The 14,195-nt window shown below is 45.2% G+C and overlaps 1 protein-coding gene across 2 annotated transcripts in view; it reads left to right on the forward strand.

Moving 5' to 3' along the window:
• The first annotated feature begins 287 nt into the window (after positions 1–287).
• Positions 288–14,195, forward strand: part of GNG7 (G protein subunit gamma 7) — a 79,810-nt gene continuing 65,902 nt past the window's right edge. Inside the window, exon 1 of one of the 2 annotated variants that reach the window (XM_033956241.1) lies at positions 288–551. The gene's annotated coding sequence lies outside the window, so the exon portion shown is untranslated. Of the gene's footprint in view, positions 552–999; positions 1,050–14,195 lie in introns of those variants that run through there. The other variant, XM_033956243.1, reaches the window with a different exon arrangement.

Genomic DNA, 14,195 nt, shown 5'->3' on the forward strand with positions numbered 1-14,195 from the left:
TCCTACTCCTCTCCCCTCATAACTCACCCATACCCACCTCCTCCCCAAAAACCTCCATATTACTTCACCACACCATCTCATTCACAAGTGACCCCTCTCTCACCTCATGATCCTCACTTCTCTTTCACAACTTACCTCCATTACCCCACACATCACTTCCCCTCATAGCTCACGTTATCCTCACCTCCCTGCCCCCCATTACTTACACCCTCCCCCTACCAACTCCTCTCCAAACTATATTATCCCCCCACCCCCACCCCTCAGCTCGCATCTCGACCCACTGCTTTCACATTCCCCCTCACCGCCCCCCACCCTCGAGCTCGTCTCCCACAGCACTTCCCCTCATCCCAATAACCTCTACACCACCTCTGCTCGCTCCCCCTTCTTTAATCTCCACAGCAGCTCCGGCTCGAGCCCGCGTCCTCATTTCGCTTCGCGTAGCTGCTGCCTCGTCTCCTGTCACGCAGCGCCCCTCCCCCCCCCCCACCCTCTTTTGCCGCCGCCGCCGCCGCCCGATTTAAGCTGTGGAATAGCCTGCAAAGGACCTGCCGGTGAGTGTGAGGTGGCGGCTCCCGGAGCTGGCTGCGGCTCTGTCGTAGAGGCGAGAGCCGGGCGCAGACTGCCAGGCCTGGGGGAGGCGGAATAGCTGTTACCGAGAGAGAGAAAGGGGGGTTCAGGGCCCGGGAGAGCGCGCGCGGCTTAGCGGGAGTCATCCTAGGACGGGGGGTATTGGGGAGACGCTGAGGTGGTTCGAGGGCTCTGAAGTTATGAGACGTCAGGGTTTAATGGGGGCAAGGCTGAACTGATTACTGGGGGTGAGTTGGAATTGGTTCCGGGGATCCTTTGCTTCTGGTGGGGGTCAGGGGTTTTGGGGATGAGGATCATATAACGGGTGATGCTGAGGTGATCAGAGGGATCTATGGTTAGGGGGGGTCAGTGGCTGTTTAATTGGGTTATATGGATGAGGCTGAGCTGGTTACACAGATTTATGGTCAGTGGAGTTTATTTGAATTGGTTCCAGGGATCAGTTGGTTTTGGGGCTCTATTTGGTAAGTTTGATATTATGTTTAGAAATTTTTATCCCTGTATAATTTTATTTTTGTATTTCAGATAGAATTCTTGAATAGGCGATTAAATCAAAATTTAATAAAACTTGACATTTGAGTAGGGTGATGTTGAGGTGGTTGAAGGGATCTGTGGTTATGGAGGTCAGTGGCTATTTGGGTTTTGGCCAGGTACTAGTCACGGGCTACTGGGCTTGATGGACCATTGGTCTGACCCAGTAAGGCTATTCTTATGATTATACAGATCTGTGGTTCTTGGGATTAGGCTAAACTGGTTCTATGGGTCTGTGATCACTAGGGTGAAGCTAAGCTGGTTGCATGGGTCTGCTCAGGCATCAGTTTATGTAAGGGTGAGGCTGAAATGGTTCTAGGTTTATAGCTATGAGGGGATCAGTGGTTAAGATTACTGGGCTACAGCTGCCCCTTGTGACCTTGGGCAAGTCACTTAACCCTCTATTGCCTTAGGTATAAATTTATATTATAAGCCTAATCAGAGACAAAAAAACATACCTAATGTACCTGACCGTAACTCATCTTGAGCTAGTACTGATAAGGTGTGAGCTAAATTTAAATAAATACATTTTTGGGATGAAGTTATATGCCAGTGATTATAGGGAATTTGTAGTTATTGGGGGTCATGACTGAGATTATTATGGTGGCTCATTGATTAGTGGTGAAATGCTGGTTTGGGGAGGGGGGTAAGTGGCTATTGGTTTGCTGCCGAGCTGGTTATGGGTTTCAATGGTTATAGGGGGGTCAGATGTTACAGGGATCAGATTGAATTGGTTATATGGAATTTAATTATGGGGTATCCATAGTTTTAGGGGTGAGATTGATTTGGTTATGGGGGATCGGTAGGTAGAGGGATCTGTGGTTATGGGAATTCAGTGTTATTGCTTAAATGGGTCTGTGGTTATGTGGAGTTATTGGGGTGGAGGTTGAACTGGTTGGAAGGGACTATGGTTAATGGACTTAGAGTTAGCTGGTTGTAGAAATGTTAGTGGTTACTGCTTTTAAACTGAAGGAAGAAGGGGTCACCTTTGAAAGCTAATCATAAACTACATTAAGTTAGTCCAATAAAAAAGGTATTATTTATTTTTAGGTTTTTTTTTTTCTATTTATTACCTTGCTTTTAGACTGAGATGGTTATTGGGGAAGGGCTATGATGGTTATGCAGGAGTCAGTAGTTTTGGGGTGTGGTTTAGTTGGATGGAGGGGTCAGTATTGGGGTGATGCTGAGATTGGAGAGTTCTGTAGTCATGGAGGAGTTATTAGAGTGAAGCAATACTGGTTATAATGGGAGACTGTGATTACTGGCAAGATGTTGCAGTGGTGGTGGTGGTGGTGGTGATCAGTGATTACTGAGATGAGGTTGAGATGGGATTTGATAGTATTTGTACTAGAGTTCTGAAAGGATTTGGATAGGAAAATGCAGACCAACTAATGTTGATCGGTAACCTATTATTACCAATGTATTTGAAGGCTGAAGGATAGCCAAGGAAAATATTGGATTTGAGTTTGATGTTGCTGCCTGTTAAAATGATAGAAACTGCTGTTAAGGGCAGAAGTTCTAGACATATGGATAAGAATGGCTTAGGGTCCTTTTACTAAGGTGCGGTAGCCGTTTTAGCGCACGCTAAACGCTAACATGTGCAAATGCATCCATTATATCCTTTGGACGTGTTGGCGCGCGTTAGCATTTAGCACACGCTAAATCGGCTACTGCACCTTAGTATAAATGTCTAACCACCCTCGTTTCAAATGCACCCTCCTACCAAACCTTCAGGAAATCAATTAAAACCTATCTCTTTGATAAATTTCTCTGACTCCCTCCCTGCCTTGTATCCCCTGCCTTGTATCTCTGATATGCCTCCGGATATACCTGACTACCCTCAACTTGCTAAGCTAATCTGAATGTCTTGTATGTATCATTGCTGTCTGTATTCAGTCTCTTCCTCTGTAAACCACTCTGAACTGTTGTGGTATTGCGGTATACAAAAATAAAGTTGTTATTATTATTATTATTATTAAAAGGATTAGTTAATGAGGAGAAGCCAGCATGGAATTTAGTGATTTTCATAATTTAAAACATTTTATTTATGTAGATTTGGCTCAGGCCTTTTCATTGGTAGCTCAGGGATGATACATTTGGGTACAGTAGGTGCTTCCCTATCTCTGGAAGGTATATAGTTTGTACATGAGGCAACAGCAGGTAAAAGGACCTACCCAAGATCACAAGACTCATTAGTGGGGTTTGAATTCTGGCTTCCCCAGTTTCCACTTTGCTTCCCTTTCTCTTACAACTAGACAACTCCTTTACTTCACTTGACTAATCATAATTCTTTGAAGGCATAATAGACATACTATATAGATAAAGGTGAAACAGTCAGTATTATGTATCTAGATTTTCAGGAAGTACATAAGAACATAAGAGTTTCCATATTGAGATAGACCAAAGGTCCATCGAGCTCAGTTTTCTGTTTCCAACAGTGGACAATCCAGGTTATAAGTACCTGGCAAGATCCCAAGTAGTAAAGCAGATTTTATGAAAAATACACAAAGTTTTACTTAAACAAAGTTTAGGGGTCACCTCACCTCACTGTTTTTTTTAAACTGCCGCTATGCTATTGTAATTCTTGTGCACTCGACAAATACGGTCTTTGACATAAGAGCCACCTTTGATACAGAAGGAAATTTCTTTCAGTGGTTGGCCACTAGCTGAAGAACAAATTGTTTTGTTCTTCATCTTTTGCCAAAGTATCATTGCATTTTTTCAATGAGGCTTAACCCTTGTTCTGCTTCAACAGTCAGTATGGATGCCTGATTCCTAAGTTCCTTGAAAATAAGTAGTGGATTTCCCTAAGTCCATCTTAATAATGGCTTATGGACTTCTGTTTTAGAAAATTATCCAAACCTTTTTTAAACCCTGCTAAGCTAATTGTTTTTACCACATTCGCTGGCAATGAATTCCAGAGTTTAATTACCCCGTTGAGTGAAGAAATATTTTCTCCTATTTGTTTTACATTTACTACTTCATAGCTTCATCAGAAGCCTCCTAATCTAGTATTTTTACAAAAAGTAAACAAGTGATTCACATCTACCTGTTCCACTCCACTCAGTATTTTATAGACCTCTGTCATATCTCCCCTGAGCTGTCTCCTCTCCAAGCTGAAGAACCCTAGCCACTTTAGCCTTTCCTCACAGGGAAGTTGTCCCATCCCTTTTATAATTTTCATTACCCATCTCTTTACCTTTTCTAATTACGCTTTATGTTTTTTGAGATGGGGGAGATCAGAATTACATGGAGTGATACAAGGTCATTATAACATTCTCATCTTTGTTTTCCATTCTTCCCTGATAATTCCTAACATTCTATTTGCTTTCTTAGCTGCTGCCGCACACTGAGCTTCTGGGTTCAACATATCCTCAACAATAACACTTAGATCCTTTTCCTGGTGGCAGCTCCTAACATGGAACCCTGCATCATGTAGCTATAGTTTGGGTTACTCTTTCCCACATGCATCACTTTTCACTTGCTCACATTAAACATCATCTGACATTTTGATTCCCAGTCTCACAAGGTCCACTTGCAGTTTTTCACAATCCTCTTGCGATTTAACAACTTTGTATCATCAGCAATGTCCTATTATGGATTAAGAACTGGTTAAAAGATAGAAAACAGACAGTAGGCTTAAATGCTCAGTATTGTCAATGGAGAAGGGTTATAATAATGGAGCTGTTAATATGTTATCTGTGATCTAGAGATGGAAATGACTAGTGAGATAATTAAATTTACCTCCTATCTTATGACTTTCTAGTTTGAATGAGAACATAAGACCATAAGAATTGCCACTGCTGAGTCAGACCAGTGGTCCATCATGCCAGCAGTCTGCTCACGCGGCGGCCCTCTGGTCTAAGACCAGCACCCTAACTGAGACTAGGCCTAACAGTCGCACGTTCTTGTTCAGCAGAAACTTGTCTAACTTTGTCTTGAATCCTTGGAGGGTGTTTTCCCCTATAACAGCCTATGGAAGAGTGTTCCAGCTTTCTACCACTCTCTGGGTGAAGAAGAACTTCCTTACGTTTGTACGGAATCTATTCCCTTTCAACTTTAGAGAGTGCCCTCTTGTTCTCCCTACCTTGGAGAGGGTGAACAACCTGTCCTTATCTACTAAGTCTATCCCCTTCAGTACCTTGAATGTTTCGATCATGTCCCCTCTCAATCTCCTCTGTTCGAGGGAGAAGAGGCCCAGTTTCTCTAATCTTTCGCTGTACGGCAGCTCCTCCAGCCCCTTAACCATCTTAGTCGCTCTTCTCTGGACTCTTTCAAGTAGTACCATGTCCTTCTTCATGTACGGTGACCAGTGCTGGACGCAGTACTCCAGGTGAGGGCGTACCTGGCCCGGTACAGCGGCATGATAACCTTCTCTGATCTGTTTGTGATCCCCTTCCTTAGCAAAGCAGCATATGAATCCAGAGACCAATGGGATACCTCACATCTACCAGCAGGTGGAGATAGAGACACTGATTAACAGGTGTACTTATTTGCTGGCACTCCTCCTGTCTCATCAGTATTCTCTATCTCCAAGCAGGTGGAAGTCGCTATTCAACTAGCTCCTGGATTCTGGCTGTGACTGGAACTTTATTGCCTCCTGTTGAGGTTTTCTCTTCAGTGAGACTGCCATGCTGTTTCTCCTGTTGAGATTTTTCTCTTCAGTGAGACAGGGGTGTTCGGCTAAATGGTGCCGGCTTTGGAGGTTACACTTGGGCCCCCCCTTGTCCCTGCCTCACCCTCCCTCCAATGATAGAGGGTTTAATTTGGTCTCTAATTTTTTCTTCTTTCCCTTTCAAAAAAAAAAAAAAAAGGGGAGACCGCATTTGGTAGGTATGATTCTGCCCTGTCTTTGGGGCTCAGCCAGGGTCTTCCGGCTCTGCAAGCCCTGTCCACCAGGTTGTGAGTATTTCTTTTTATGTTACTTCGGGGGGTTATAATTTCTGGAAGCTGCGGGTTTTGTTGGTGATCTTATGTTTGGTGTGGTCACGGGGCTCAACCAGGGGATGATTGATTTCTCAGCGGCTCCGCGTTGTTTAATTTCGATGTAACTGGTCGATGGAGAGCTCCCTGCGGTTGCTAGGGAATGTACGTTTGTATAGGCGATCTAGTTTATTTTGAATATTTTTGGGCTCAGTTAAAAAAAAAAATAAAAAAATAAATAAATAAATAAATAGGGCCGGTGCCTTCCCGCGCGCGGAAGGTGCGAGCTTGTCTTCTTGCGTGGGCGGGGATCTATCCTGATGGTTATGGCCTGGTCACTTATGCGGCTGTTTGCACGGCGTATCCTGCAGCTGTGTTTAATTGCACTACGGGTGACTGTTTATGGAGCCGGTGCCTTTCGGAGGTCCGGACGCCCGCGCTTGTGCTCCGACGCTATACTGATTAAATGGCGGGAGCACCACGGCGTCTTTGTTGTCTGTTTTGACATCTCTCCTCTCGCTGCGCTTTCTGTGAGCTCCCAATTGCTGGACATGGCCGCTTCTGCGAGTTGCAGTTGCCAGTAGTGCGGCCATAGACTCTCTCCCGAGGCTGTGGTTTGGGCCTATTTGTTTTTTCGCGGGCAGGGCTAGGTTGTCTTATTTCAGGAGTGATGTAAGGCCCTGTGGTTGACTGGCTTCTATGCAGTCTTATGAGGCTACCATCTTATCCTGCCGTAGGGGGCTGTACACCCTGTTTTGCCAGGTTGTTTGAGGGTTCATTTCACCTTGCAGGGACTCTCAGTAGGAGACATCAGGGCTATATGTCAGTTGAATATTCCCTGACGTTTTTTCTTTTGGAATAGGTGTCTTATCTTTCAGACATCGGGTCTGTATACTTTTCCTAAGGGCACTCTTTCTTGGTTTCCGAGGAGGACTGGACTTCGGATTTCCATGCTTATCGTGCTAGTTTCTCCTGTCACCATTTTATCATGGCACATACTAGATAGGCCCCCCGACCAGACAAGACGGACTGTACAGCTCCTTTTTAACCAGGAGCCGGTTAACTATTCTTTCAAACCCGCGGAGGACGCGAGCTAGGTGGCTGTTAGCCTCATCCCTGAAGCTCTCATTAGCAATGTGAGCTTTGTCTGATACCTATAAGGATGCTGTTGTTTTCCACGGGGCGGTAGATGCAGCCTCTTGATTAAGTCTAGTGCGTTTTTCACTTTAACGGACACTTGTTTGTCCTAGGAGACTCTTCTTACAGATCCGGCAGTCTCATCCTAACATTCCCTGACCTTCTGCACTTCATTCTGAGGTGATCTTGACTTCTTCCAATGTCTCTTCAGGCTTTCTCATGAGGGAGAAGACGCTGTACTGTCAGGTCGGGGGGGGGTGTAGGTTTTTCAGGATGATTGCATCTTTGCATCCTCCTCAGGTTACCAGTTCGTTCTGGGAGTCTCTATGTTTTGTGTTTCCCTTTTCAGTGTTCCTGGTCCTCAGGGCAGTTCTTGTAATTCTTCGGGAATTAAGGGACGTTTTTCCACTTCCTGCGTGGGGCCCGAGATGGGGGCATTGGGCAGGCTCAATCCGGTCTGCTGAATTAGTTTCTCGGGGTTACACATTTCTGCATACAACCTGGGAATATTTTTACATTTTCTCGATGGACTCCAAATGGGCGCTTGGGATGCCTGCCTCTCTTGGAGCGGCGCTTTCGGTTTTGGCACATGCCATTTCGCCTACCTAAGGCTTCACGAACGTTTTAGGTGATGTGGGCGGTGGTTCCATTTTGGCAATGCCAGGCGATTAATTTAGTGTTTTCTTGACCGCCTACTTGATTCGGACGACTTCCAGTCGGGCCATTTGACGGAAAGAAAAAGGGTGGTATCTTTCCCTCATTTCTTTACCCGTGCATCTTCGAATTTGCACAGCGCTTGTTTTCTCCGGTACTATTCATAGGTTTTTTCCTTTCTGGGGCGCTTCTTCACGTTTGAACCACTCCAGAGTTCCTTTTTGACACAAGTGTATTGCCAAGGGCTTAGCGTTCAATTCCCTTCCACTTCTGGAGCCTTTCTTGGCTTGTTACAAGGACTGGGTAGGTTGCTCTTCGTTTCCTTCTCAGCTTTATGTAGTTCAGTCCCTAAACAGAGTGCGGTATGTTCAGGCACCTCATGGAGAGCAAGATTTGGAGTACATTCCTCACGTATGTCTTTGCAGGTTTCCGAAGGTTTTATTTCCTCCGTGTCTTTTGGGGATTCCAAAGGGCTGTGCCGTTGAACAGGGTGTTCTTGTGGCCATGGCTTCAGCTCTGCAATCTTCTATGTGGCAGGCCTTGTTCAACGGGTATTCCTATGTCGGATTTCCAAAATAGGGGATATCAGTTTGGCTGGTACCACTATTTCTTTCTGGAAGGGTGTCATCGTTTCTTTTCTGTCAGGCTCGCTTGTTTCCTTCCTTCTTCCTGGGAGGGGATATTGGGAGCAGTGCTTTTATTCAATACAATTTTTGATACGTATGCCGAGTTCTCCGCGAGCTCGGTTCTATCAACTGTTAGTTGTTTAGATCTCCTTTGGATATTCTTCAAGGGCCGCCTCATGCGTATGGCGGTGTCCGATGCCTACTTCGCTCATTGGGTCCAGGAGGACATTCTTTATGCTTGCCTACTGGCGGGGAGCGGGTGGCGATTGAACTTCATGACCATTCCGCTGGAGCGATAGCTGCTTCGTGGGCTCGGCCCAGAGGTTTTGTGCCTTGGAGGAGATTTGTCTCAAGGTTAACTGGTCTTCCGAGAGTACCTTCTCTCCGCGGCTCTGCATGGATGTGCGGGCACATGCGATAGGGGTTTTTTGATGCTTCGGTCGTTGCGAAGGCGACGTTTGCTTCCAACCCAGATTAAGGATTGCTTTGCTACATCCCATTGGTCTCTGGATTCATATGCTGCTTTGCTAAGGAATGTAAAATTATGTCTTACCTGTTAATTTTCTTTCCTTTAGAAGCAGCAGATGAATCCAGAGCCCCACCCTTTCTGGTATTTGGTTGTCGGTTTTTTCGGGTGCGACTTTTAGTGATTGGGTGTTCTTAATGATGGTATTCTGTATCATTGCTGGTTGCGATGTGTTCTGGGAAAGAAGTTTTTTACATGCTATACCTATTGATGGTTAAATATGCTTGGGCAAGGAGCTATACTGATGAGACAGGAGGAGTGCCAGCAAATAAGTACACCTGTTAATCAGTGTCTCTATCTCCACCTGCTGGTAGATGTGAGGTATCCCATTGGCTCCTGGATTCATCTGCTGCTTCTAAAGGAAAGAAAATTAACAGGTAAGACATAATTTTACATTCTTTATCATTCCTAGCATTCTGTTTGCCCTTTTTGCTGCCGCCGCACATTGTGTGGGCGGCTTCATCGACTTGTCGATCAGAACTCCCAAGTCCCTTTCCTGGGAAGTCTCTCCAAGTACCGCCCCGGACATCCTGTATTCGTGCATGAGATTTTTGTTACCGACATGCATCACTTTATACTTATCCACGTTGAACCTCAACTGCCATGTCGATGCCCATTCCTCGAGCTTGATTATGTCATGTTGCAGATTTTCGCAATCCCCCTGCGTCTTTACTACTCTGAATAACTTCGTATCATCCGCAAATTTAATCACCTCGCTCGTCGTACCTATGTCCAGATCATTTATAAAGATGTTAAAGAGCACGGGTCCAAGCACCGAGCCCTGCAGCACCCCACTGGTGACGCTCTTCCAGTCCGAGTATTGTCCATTTAGCCCCACTCTCTGTTTCCTATGCTCCAGCCAGTTTTTAATCCACATGAGTATTTCACCCTGGCTTGCAATTTTCCGAAGTAGTCGTTCATGCAGAACCTTGTCAAACGCATTTTGAAAATCCAGATATACAATGTTGACCAGATCGCCCTTGTCTATCTGTCTGTTTGCTCTCTCAAAGAAGTGCAGCAAGTTCGTCAAACACGATCTGCCTTTGCTAAAACCATGCTGACTGGTCCTCATCAGCCCGTGTCAGTCAAGGTGATCAATGATGCTGTCCTTTATCAGTGACTCTACCATCTTTCCCGGTCCCGAGGTCAGACTCACCGGTCTGTAGTTCCCCGGGTCTCCCCTTGAACCTTTCTTGAAGATTGGTGTAACATTTGCCACCTTCCAGTCTTCTGGAAGATTGGCTATTAGTTGAAGCAGTTCAGCTATGGTCCCTTTCAGTTCTTTGATGACCCTCGGATGGATGCCATCTGGTCCCGGGGATTTATCGCTCTTAAGCCTATCAATATGCCTACATACCTCCTCTAGACTGACCGTCAATCCTGTCAGCTTTCCGTCTTCATTTCCATCATATAGCCTGATAGGTTCCGGTATGCTGTGTACATCTTCTTCGGTAAATACAGATGTAAAAAATGTGTTCAGTTTGTCAGCGATTGCTTTGTCAAATACCTTTTGAAAATCTGGATACATAATATTGATCAGCTCACCTTTATCCACATGTTTATTCGCTCCTTTGAAGAAATTTAGTAGATTGATGGGTGAGGCAACATTTCCCTTGACTATATCTATGGTGGCTTTGTCTTATTAATCCATGCTTATATGCTCAGTGATTTCATTCTTGATAATAGTCTCTACCATTTTGCCAGCACTGATGGACTCACTGGTTTATTGATGTTGGACTCTGGTAAATTTTTAAAAAATCATGTTTGTCACCTTCCAATCTTCCAGTACCATGCTGAATTTTAAAGATTAACTACAAATTGGTAACAGTAGCTCTGCAAGTTCATTTTTCAGTTCAATCAGTAGTTTGGGATGTATACAGTTCAGTCCAGGTGATTTGCTACTGTTCAATTTGTCAAATTGGCTTATTACATCTTACAGTGTTACAGAGATTTGTTATAGTTTCTCTGATTCATCAGCATTGACTACCATTTCTAGCACCAGTAATTCCCCCATATCTTCCTCGAAGAAGACCGAAGCAAAGAATTCATTTAATTTCTCTGCTATGGCCTTGTCTTCCCCATAGGAGCCAACTTTTGAAAATGATTGGGGATGCTGAATTCAGAGCTTACAACATATTATCCCTCATTCAGCAAAGAAAAACAAAATAATGGTAGTGAATGACCATTAGAGTGGTCCAAAAAAATTGACACATTTCATTTGTCCACAAGGCTTATTTTATTCCTTTATATAAAATGAAAAACACACAAAGTTTTACTTAAACAAAGTTTAGGGGTCGCCCCACCTTTTAAAACTGCCGCTAAGCTATTGTAATTCTTGTGCACTCGACAAACACGGTCTATGACATAAGAGCCGTCTTTGATGCAGAAGGAAACTACTTTCAGTGATTGGCCACTAGCTAAAGAACAAATTGCTTTTGTTCTTCATCTTTTGCCAAAGTATCATTGTATTTTTCATTGAGGCTTATCCCTCGTTCTGCTTCAACAGTCATTATGGATGCCTGATTCCAAAGTTCCTTGAAAACTGGATCGCAAGTCCACTCTGTGGGCTTTTTTTTCAGGAATATTTTGCTTTTGTTGATCCTCCTTCAATCAAGAGATAAAAAATGACTGTGTGTGTTACAAGACTTTCAAAAGTCACAGGTTCCGTTTCATTTGTACACATGAGATGATGTAGAATGTCTGGCAACGCTGTAAGTTGTGCACTATTCGTAGCTTTGCTTCTGGTGAGATTCTGTCATAAAAAAGGCAAGTACTGATAGGTGCTCAGACAGAAACTATGGCTGTCTGGAAATGGCTGTGAGTGCCTTGTTTGCAACAGTTTTATTCGGATATGTGTTGAGAGTAGACAGCAGTTCAACGTCATTGTATGGAGCCCTAATTTCCATTGGCACTTCATTACACTGTTACATTCAATGTTCAATATTCACATGAATCACGCTGTGAAAAACGCCACCACTTGTCAACTGCTACTGTTTTCGTCATATGCAGTTGACAAGTGGTGGTGTTTTTTCACAGCGTGATTCATGTGAATTTGTATTGAACATTAAATGTGATCTTTTGACCTTTTTGTGAGACTCCTGATGCAGGCCTTTTTAGTCGAAACATGCGTATGTCGAGTCGATATATGGTGTATTGAAGAAATAAAGAATTGTGTATGATATCTTGAGTTCACCAGACTTTTTTGGACCTTTCCACTACTTTGAGTCTGAGTGTTGTGTTTGTGGTTTTGACTCTCCTGTGCTGTTCTACCTCAGTAACTGCTACAGAAAAATAGACAAATATAGTGCAAAATATAGACAGCAGACTTGTAAATTCTCAAAACTGACACATTTTGATCACTAAATTGAAAATAAAATAATGTTTCCTACCTTTGCTGCCTGTTGATCTTATTTTGATAATCATCTTTTCCCAGTCTCTGGTTTCACTCTGCTCTTAACTGTTTCCAGGGCCTTCTTATCCATTGGCTGTTTTTCACTGCTTCTTCACTTTCTGCCCTAAATTCATCTTTGGCATTAACTTTTACCATTCAACTTTTTTACATTTTCTGCTTTCTTCTCAAAATCTACTTTCCCATGTCTTACTTTCCCTTCCTACCTCTCTCACGGTCTGGCATCTTTCCTTCTCTTCCCCTTTCCATGTTCCAAAATCCCTCTCTTTCCCTCCCCCCAATGATCCGACATCTCTCGCCTTCCTTTCCCCCTTCCCACAGTATGGCATCTTTCTCCTTTCCTTCCTGCAGTTTGGCATATCTCCAGGGCAGGATTAATTCGTCGAGGGCCCCTAGGCACACAAGTACACTGGGCTCCCTGCCCCGCCCCACCCCACCCCTCCATGCACCCAGGCGGAAATAGGAAGCTGCGTCAGAGGGAAGCTTTGGGCAAGTATCACCACTTGCACAATTACAGTTCCTGTTGCCTTTCTTATCCGCTTTGCTTGCTTATCTTACTTTCCGTCGATGGGGGGGGCCTGCGTTGCCGATCGGGGTGGGGCCTGCGTTGCCAATCAGAGGGGGGGCCCGCGTTGCCGATCGATGCTGGAGGGGCCCATCGCCGTTTGGAAAAAATGTTGATGCCCTCCTTCATCGGGCCACCCTGTCCATTTTGGGCCCTAGGCACGTGCCTACTTGGCCTATTGGTTAATCCTGCCCTGCATATCTCTCTCTCCCCTCCTTCCTGCACTCTGGCATATCTCTCTTCTCTCCTTCCCTTCTCTGGTCTGGCATCTCTCTCTTCTTCCCTCCCCATTCCCCTTCCAGTGGTTTGACATCTCTCTCTCTTTCCTTCCATCATCCTTCTCAGAATCTGACATCTCTCCATTCCTTGTGTCATCTCTCTTCATCCCCAGTGTAACATTTCTCCCTCCATCCATTCTGCCCCCTGCAGTCCAACATCTCCCCTCCCTTCCTTCTTTCTGCCCCCTCCTTTCAGTCCTACATTGCTCCCTCCTATCCCTCCACCAGTCCAACATTTCTTTCTCTCTGCCAGTCCAGCAGCACCTCTCCCTCTCATCTCCCCTCACCAACCAGGTCCACCATCCCCCAGGTCCAGCAGCACCTCTCCCTTCCCTTCCCCCCTCCTGTCCAGCAGCACTTCTCCCTCTCATCTCTCCCCACCACCCAGGTCTAGTAGCATCTCTCTATCTCCCCCACAAGGTCCAACAGCACCTCTATCTCTCTCCCAGGTCCAGCAGCAGCACCCCTCCCTTCTCCTCCCCCAGGTCTCTTCCCGGTCTAGCAGCACCTATCCACCCCCCTACCCCCCAGAAGTAGCTCATTGTCTACGTTTACTTCCCTGCACAGCTGCCAACAGTGTTAGCGATTCCATCAAGCAGCCTCGGGACCTTTGCTAGGCTGGACCCACCTCCGAAGAAAGAGGAAGTTAGATCATCAGAGGCGGCCTGCCCTAACAAAGGCTCCGAGGCTGTCTGATGGAATCACTAACACTACTGGCAGCTATGTAGTGAAGCAGACACACAGTGAGCTGCTGCTAGTCTGGGGAGCAGGGGAGGAAAGCCCGCTGTCGCTGTGGAAGGAGGGTGGAACAAAACCAAAACCAAAAAACTTGTGGAGAGTTATCGATTACAGCTCACCAGCGCAGAGGTTATCGTTTTTATTTAATCCACAACCCTGCTTATAGGACCTATAGGGACCCCTGAAGGAGACAATAGTGTCAAAACACGGACCATGTTGGGTC

This window comes from Geotrypetes seraphini, chromosome 8 (genome assembly GCF_902459505.1).
Source record: "Geotrypetes seraphini chromosome 8, aGeoSer1.1, whole genome shotgun sequence".
NCBI lineage: Eukaryota > Metazoa > Chordata > Amphibia > Gymnophiona > Dermophiidae > Geotrypetes > Geotrypetes seraphini.